The sequence below is a fragment of the Arachis ipaensis genome, chromosome B01, assembly GCF_000816755.2.
Source record: "Arachis ipaensis cultivar K30076 chromosome B01, Araip1.1, whole genome shotgun sequence".
NCBI classification, from domain to species: domain Eukaryota; kingdom Viridiplantae; phylum Streptophyta; class Magnoliopsida; order Fabales; family Fabaceae; genus Arachis; species Arachis ipaensis.
Genome location: NC_029785.2, coordinates 118,176,035 through 118,184,264, shown reverse-complemented (window position 1 = coordinate 118,184,264; position 8,230 = coordinate 118,176,035). Strand labels below are relative to the sequence as shown.

At 37.7% G+C, this 8,230-nt stretch overlaps 1 long non-coding RNA gene across 1 annotated transcript in view; it reads left to right on the top strand.

The window, feature by feature from the left end:
* The window catches only part of LOC110272152, a 10,510-nt gene continuing 4,626 nt past the window's right edge, over nt 2,347-8,230 (top strand). The window contains exon 1 of the long non-coding RNA XR_002363096.1: nt 2,347-2,557. This is a non-coding gene — a long non-coding RNA (uncharacterized LOC110272152). The remainder of the gene's footprint in view (nt 2,558-8,230) is intronic.

Genomic DNA, 8,230 nt, shown 5'->3' with positions numbered 1-8,230 from the left:
CCAAGATAAATATGCCAAAGAGTTGGTAAAGAAATTTGGTTTAGAAAATTCCAGACCAATGAGTACACAAATGCATCCAAATTCTAAACTTGAAAAGGATGAAAATGGCAAAGATGTGGATGAGACAAGGTATAGAAGAATGATTGGATCTCTTATGTATCTAACCTCCTCTAGACCAGACATAGTTCTTAGTGTTGGAATATGTTCTAGATTCTAATTACTCCCAAAAGAATCCCATCTTTTAGCTGTCAAGAGAATCATTAGATATATAAATAGCACTTCTGATTTTGGTCTTTGGTATCCTAAATCTGATGAGTTTTGTATAGTGGGTTATTACGATGCAGATTTTGCCTGTGACCGAATTGATAGAAGGAGCACCTAAGGGATTTGTTGTTTTCTTGGACAGTCACTAAATGTGTGGTCCAGTAAGAAATAAGCTACGGTTGCATTGTCCATAGCCAAGACTAAATACATAGCCGCTTTCTCTTATTGTTCTTAATTATTGTGGTTTAAAACTCAACTTCCAGATTACAAATTGTAAATCAATAGTATTTTCTTATCGTGTGATAATATGAGTGTAATAAATATTTTAAAAAAAATTGTTCTACACTCTAGAACCAAACACATTGAAGTTAGATTTTATTCTATAAGAAAACAAGTGTAAAAAGGAACCATTGACATTCAATTTGTAAAATATGAATATCAACTTGTTGATATATTTACAAAACTACTGTCTGAAGATAGATTTTGCAAGTTAAAAATTGCCTTGGGTACTGTTTATGCTTATTCATTGAATTAATTTGATTTTTTGTGCTCTCTGGTGATTTTGTCTCTCAGGTTGACAGGAGACAAAACTGGACAGATGATGAATCTCTCTAGATTTTCTGGATATAAGGTTGAGTGTTGATACTTTTAAATTAATTTAGATCAAAACAGAATCTTTGGTGGTCCATTATGTTTCCTTAACACCACTATTGGACCCAAAAGAAGAAGTTATATTTTAAAATGTGGGCCTCATTGTTTTATTTGATAATAAATTAAAATTATTTATTTTTAGGATTTCTCATCAAGTCAAATCAAATTCAGTTTTTCAAAAAATTTTAACTTGCCTTTTCAATTGCTTGCTTGCATTCTTTTCAAAATTAATTTTTTGAAACACCTTTTTATATTATTTAAATGTCTTATTGTGGTTTCAAAAATCAATCATTTATAGTAGTTACACCTTATGAACTGTTCATCTTCTCTCCCAACTTCCCTTCATTCTCAAAACTGCATTCATTGCTCTTTAATAAAGATGAGAAAGAAGGTTGCTATACGAAGAGGCACTGGCGCTTATCGTGCTCCTAGAAATCGTCTATCAAAGGGTTAAGCTCACACCCACATTCACATACACTCCGATTTCTCTTTGCATTCTTCTCCCATTCTAGAGACTATGGTTAGGACGAAGACTACACTTTGCCATCTATCAACAGCATCAGCAGAGATTAGGATATCTGTAAGACTTTAAATTTTTAAAAATTAAATAATTAGTTATTTATGAGTTATTATGTTTGTTTGAGATTTTGTTTTTAAAAAAATTATTTTATAAAAAAAATTAAATAGAATTTTATGATTATTAAAATTTAATTTAATTATGATTTATTTTATTAGTTTAAATTATTTATTAAAAGCTATTTTAATAAGAAAAATTTAAATTTTTTATTATCATCATCATCATCATCATCATCATCATCATCATAGCTATCATTTAGTTTTCTTGGCCGAAACCATTAAGGGAAAAACGAAAAGAAAGAAAGCCAAGTGGCTTATATGAATACATATATATATAAACATGACACATGCCCCATTTTATTCTTTAATCATCATCTTGCTTCATTTGGATATTTTTATCACCGAACTAATATGAAGAAAAGAGAGAAGGAAGTGACCGAGAGAAAGAGACAGAACCATGACTTCCGTTAATCTTTCAGCTTTGATTTCTTACGATTCGTAGTTCCAATAAAAAATCTAATCCGGTAAAACTGTTTGTATTCTCTTCTTCTACACGTTGACGTTATTTTTGTCTGGTAGAAATTGATGGTGACGTAGTTCTGCTTCCTCTTGAGTTCAGTCAATTGAAATTCTAGGAGACACAGACAATTTATGACGCTTTCCTCTTCAGCAGCTCAGTCAAAAAGTTTTTCCGAAGCTTTCATTGATTTTATTTCATAGAGAGGTAGGACTTTGTTTTTAAAATTCAATGTTTTAATTTAAGAATGCCTAAAAGCTTATTGAATAATTACAAATAATTTACGAGAGTCTAGTATTACTAATTGATGTGAATTTATTGAATTGTGGTTGTGAATGGTGTTTAATTGGTATTGTTTGTTAAACTGAGATATGAATTGAGTTTGGATTGAGGCTGTGAATGTTGATGGAATTTCTAGTCATGTTAATTTCTTAGTTTGATTGATGATTTGAGATTTGTTTGATAATAGTAAGTACTGTTGCAATGATTTGGGAATTGTTAAGAAAATGAAGGAGCCCGTAAGGGTGGTAAATTCGAATGTTAAGGGAGGTCCTGGTATGCGAAATTGTTACTCTGAGGTTGTAAATTTGTTGTTCGTTCTCTCCCTGGCAATGGCTCCAAAAACTGGTGCACAACACCATGGTCCAGACATAACTTCACAACTTCGCACAACTAACCAGCAAATGCACTGGGTCGTCCAAGTAATAAAACCTTACGTGAGTAAGGGTCGATCCCACGGAGATTGTTGGTATGAAGCAAGCTATGGTCATCTTGTAGATCTCAGTCAGGCGGATATCAAATAGTTATGGAGTTTTCGAATAATAATAAATAAACAAAAAGTAAAGATAGAAATACTTATGTAATTCATTGGTTAGAATTTCAGATAAGCATATAGAGATGCTTTCGTTCCTCTAAACATCTGCTTTCCTGTTGTCTTCATCCAATCAGTCTTACTCCTTTCCATGGCAAGCTTTCTGTAAGGGCATCACCGTTGTCAATGGCTACATCTCATCCTCTCTGTGAAAATGGTCCGATGCGCTGTCACTGCATGGCTAATCATCTGGAGGCATCACCGTTATCAATGGCTACATCCCATCCTCTCTGTGAAAATGGTCCGATGCGCTGTCACTCAATGGCTAATCATCTGGAGGTTCTCGATCATACTGGAATAGGATTTACTATCCTTTTGCGTCTGTCACTACGCCCAGCATTCGCGAGTTTGAAGTTCGTCACAGCCATCCCTTCCCAGATCCTACTCGGAATACCACAGACAAGGTTTAGACTTTCCGGATCTCAGGAATGGCCATCCATGGGTTCTAACTTATACCACAAAGATACTTAATAACTCGGACTCGGTCCCCTGTATTAGATATCCAAGAGATATCCATTTAATCGAAGGTAGAACGAAAGTGGTTGTCAGGCACGCGTTCATAGGGAATGATGATGATTGTCACGTTCATCACATTCATGTTGAAGTGCGAATGAATATCTTAGAAGCGGAATAAGTTGAATTGAATAGAAAATAGTAGTACTTTGCATTAAATCATGAGGAACAGTAGAGCTCCACACCTTACTCTATGGAGTGTAGAAACTCTACCGTTGAAAAATACATAAGTGAATATAGGGTAAGCATGGCCGAGTGGCCAGCCTCCCATGGAGGTCTAGAGGTCTAAAAAATGATCAAAAGATGAACTAAAAATTATAAGATGATCCGAAGATGTCTAATACAATAGTAAAAAGTCCTATTTATACTAAACTAGTTACTAGGGTTTACAGAAGTAAGTAATTGATGCATAAATCCACTTCCGGGGCCCACTTGATGTGTGCTTGGGCTGAGCTTGAAGTTTACATGTGTAGAGGCTTCTTCTGGAGTTGAACGCCAGTTTGTAACGTGTTTCTGGCATTCAACTCTGGCTTGTTACGTGTTTTTGGTGTTTAACTCCAGACTGCAGCGTAGAACTGGCGTTCAATGCCCTTTTGCGTCATCTAAACTCGGCCAAAGTATAAACTATTATATATTTCTGGAAATCCCTGGATGTCTACTTTCCAACGCAATTAGAAGCGCGCCATTTTGAGTTCTGTAGCTCCAAAAAATCCACTTTGAGTGCAGGGAGGTCAGAATCCAACAGCATCAGCAGTCCTTTTTCAACATCTGAATCTGATTTTTGCTCAAGTCCTTCAATTTCAGCCAGAAAATACCTGAAATCACAGAAAAACACACAAACTCATAGTAAAGTCCAGAAATGTGGATTTAACATAAAAACTAATAAAAACATCCCTAAAAGTAACTAGATCCTACTAAAAACATACTAAAAACAATGCCAAAAAGCGTATAAATTATCCGCTTATCATAACACCAAACTTAAATTGTTGCTTATCCCCAAGCAACTGAAAATCAAATAGGATAAAAAGAAGAGAATATACTATAAATTCCAAACTATCAATGAAACCTAGCTCCAATCAGATGAGCGGGACTTGTAGCTTTTTGCCTCTTGAATAGTTTTGGTATCTCACTTTATCCATTGAGGTTCAGAATGATTGGCTTCTATAGGAACTCAGAGTTCAGATAGTGTTATTGATTCTCCTAGTTCAGTATGTTGATTCTTGAACACAGCTACTTTATGAGTCTTGGCTGTGGCCCTAAGCACTTTGTTTTCCAATATTACCACCGGATACATAAATGCCACAGACACATAATTGGGTGAACCTTTTTTAAGGGTTATTGGCTTTTTGCTCTTGCCTCTTGGTTTTAAGAGCTTTTGGCTTTTTCTGCTTGCTTTTTCTTTTTCTTTCTATTTTTTTCGCCATTTTTTTTTCTGCAAGCTTTGTATTCACTGCTTTTTCTTGCTTCAAGAATCAATTTTATAATTTTTCAGATTATCAAATAACATGTCTCTTTGTCATCATTCTTTCAAGAGCCAACATATTTAACATTCTTAAACAACAACTTCAAAAGACATATGCACTGTTCAAGCATTCATTCATAAAACAAGAAGCATTGTCACCACATCAATATAATTAAACTAAGTTCAAGGATAAATTTGAAACTCATGTACTTCTTGTTCTTTTGAATTAAAACATTTTTCATTTAAGAGAGGTGATGGATTCATATTCACTACTTTAAGGCATAGACACTTAATACTAATGATCATGTAATAAAGACACAAACACAGATAAACACTTACATAGAGAAAACGAAAAACAGAGAATGTAAGAACAAGGAATGAGTCCACCTTAGTGATAAAGGCGTTTCCTTCTTGAGGAACCAATGATGTCCTTGAGCTCTTCTATGTCTCTTCCTTGTCTTTGTTGCTCCTCCCTCATTGCTCTTTGATCTTCTCTAATTTCATGAAGGATGATGGAGTGCTCTTGATGTTCCACCCTTAGTTGTCCCATGTTGGAACTTAATTCTCCTAGGGAGGTGTTGATTTGCTCCCAAAAATTCCGTGGAGAAAAGTGCATCCCTTGAGGTATCTCAGGGATTTCTTGATGATGAGCTTCCTCACGTGTTTCTTGAGCTCCATGAGTGGGCTCTCTTGTTTGCTCCATCCTTTTCTTAGTGATGGGCTTCTCTTCCTCAATGTGAATGTCTCCTTCTATGAAAGCTCCAGCTGAGTAACATAGATGGCAAATAAGATGAGGGAAAGCTAGCCTTGCCAAGGGGGAGGGCTTTTCGGCTATTTTGTAGAGTTCAAGGGAGATGACTTCATGAACTTCTACTTCCTCTCCAATCAGGATGCTATGAATCATGATGGCTCGATCCATAGTAACTTCAGATCGGTTGCTAGTGGGAATGATGGAGCGTTGGATGAACTCCAACCATCCTCTAGCCACAGGCTTGAGGTCTAGTCTTCTAAGTTGAACCGGTTTGCCTTTTGAGTCAATCTTCCATTGAGCTCCTTCCACACATATGTCCATGAGGACTTAGTCAACCTTTGATCAAAGTTGACCCTTCTAGTGTAGGGGCGTGCATCTCCTTGCATCATAGGCAAGTTAAACGCCAACCTCACATTCTCCGAACTAAAATCTAAGTATTTCCCCCGAACCATGGTGAGATAGTTCTTTGGGTTCAGGTTCTTACTTTGATCATGGTTCCTAGTGATCAATGCATTGGCATAGAACTCTTGAACCATTAGGATGCCGACTTGTTGGATGGGGTTTGTTAGAACTTCCCAACCTCTTCTTTGGATTTCATGTTGGATCTTTGGATACTCATTTTTCTTGAGTTTGAAAGGGACCTCGGGGATCACCTTCTTATTGGCCACAACATCATAGAAATGGTCTTGATGAGCTTTGGAGATGAATCTTTCCATCTCCCATGACTCGGAGGTGGAAGCTTTTGTCTTCCCTTTCCCTTTTCTAGAGGATTCTCCGGTCTTGGGTGCCATCAATGGTAATGGAAAAACAAAAAGCTTATGCTTTTACCACACCAAACTTAGAATATTGCTCGCCCTCGAGCAAGAGAAGAAAGAATAGATGAAGAAGAAGAAGAAAATATGGAGGAGAGGATGGAGAGGTGTATTCGGCCAAGAAGGAGAAGAGAGGGTTGTGTTGTGTGAAAATGAAGAAGAATGGAGGGCTTTATATAGGGAAGGGAGAGGGGGTTAAGGTTCGGCCATATAGGGTGGGTTTGGGTATTTGCATCCCTGCACCAATTAGGCATGTAAAATGCCTTTGCATGCAATTTTGGCGTTTAAACGCCGAATTGATGCTTGTTATGGGCGTTCAGCGCTCAGATGCAGCATGTTTCTGGCGTTGAACGCCAGTTCTATGCTTGTTTCTGGCGTTCAGCGCCAGCTTTCCTCAGTGTGCATTTCTGGCGTCTGAACGCCAGGATGCTGCTTGTTTCTGGCGTTCAACGCCAGATCCATGCTCTATTCTGGCGTTGAACGCCAGCCAGATGCTCCTTACTGGCATTTAAACGCCAGTAAGATCCTCCTCCAGGGTGTGATTTTTCTTCTGCTGTTTTTGATTCCGTTTTCAATTTTTATATTTATTTTGTGACTCCACATGATCATGAACCTAATAAAACATGAAATAACAATAAAAATAAATTAAAATTAGATAAATAAAAATTGGGTTGCCTCCCAACAAGCGCTTCTTTAATGTCAATAGCTTGACAGTGGGCTCTCATGGAGCCTCACAGATGTTCAGAGCATTGTTGAGACTTTCCAACACCAAACTTAGAGTTTGGATATGGGAGTTCAACACCAAACTTAGAGTTTGGTTGTGGCCTCCCAACACCAAACTTAGAGTTTGACTGTGGGGGCTCTGGTTAACTCTGTTTTGAGAGAAGCTTATTGTGCCTCTTCATGGGTACAGAGAGAGATCCTTGAGTTTTAAACACAAGGTTGTCCTCATTTAATTGAAGGATCAATTCTCCTCTGTCCGCATCAATCACAGCTCTTGTTGTGGCTAGGAAGGGTCTTCCAAGAATGATGGATTCATCCTCATCCTTCCCAGTATCCAGGATTATGAAATCAGCAGGGATGTAAAGGTCTTTAACCTTTACTAACATGTCCTCTACTTGTCCATAAGCTATTTTCATGGATTTATCTGCCATTTCTAATGAGAAATTGGCTTCCTGTACCTCAAGGGTTCTTAGTTTCTCCATTACAGAGAGTGGCATGAGGTTTATTCCTGACCCAAGGTCACACAGAGCCTTCTCAAAGGTCATGGTGCCTATGGTACAAGGTATTAAGAACTTTCCAGGATCCTGTTTCTTCTGAGGCAATGTCAGTTGATCCAGATCACTCAGTTCATTGATGAGTAAGGGAGGTTCATCTCCCCAAGTCTCTTTACTAAATAAATTGGCATTCAGCTTCATGATTGCACCAAGGAACTTGGCAACTTGCTCTTCAGTAACATCTTCATTCTCTTCAGAAGAAGAATACTCTTCAGAGCTCATGAATGGCATAAGGAGGTTTAATGGAATCTCTATGGTCTCTAGATGAGTCTCAGATTCTTTTGGTTCCTCAGAGGGAAACTCCTTATTGATCACTGGACGTCCCAGGAGGTCTTCCTCCTTGGGATTCACGTCCTCCCCTTCCTCTCTAGGTTCAGCCATGTTGACTATGTCAATGGCCTTGCACTCTCCTTTTGGATTTTCTTCTGTATTGCTTGGAAGAGCACTAGGAGGGGTTTCAGTGATCTTCTTACTCAGCTGGCCCACTTGTGCCTCCAAATTTCTAATGGAGGACCTTGTTTCATTCATGAAACTCA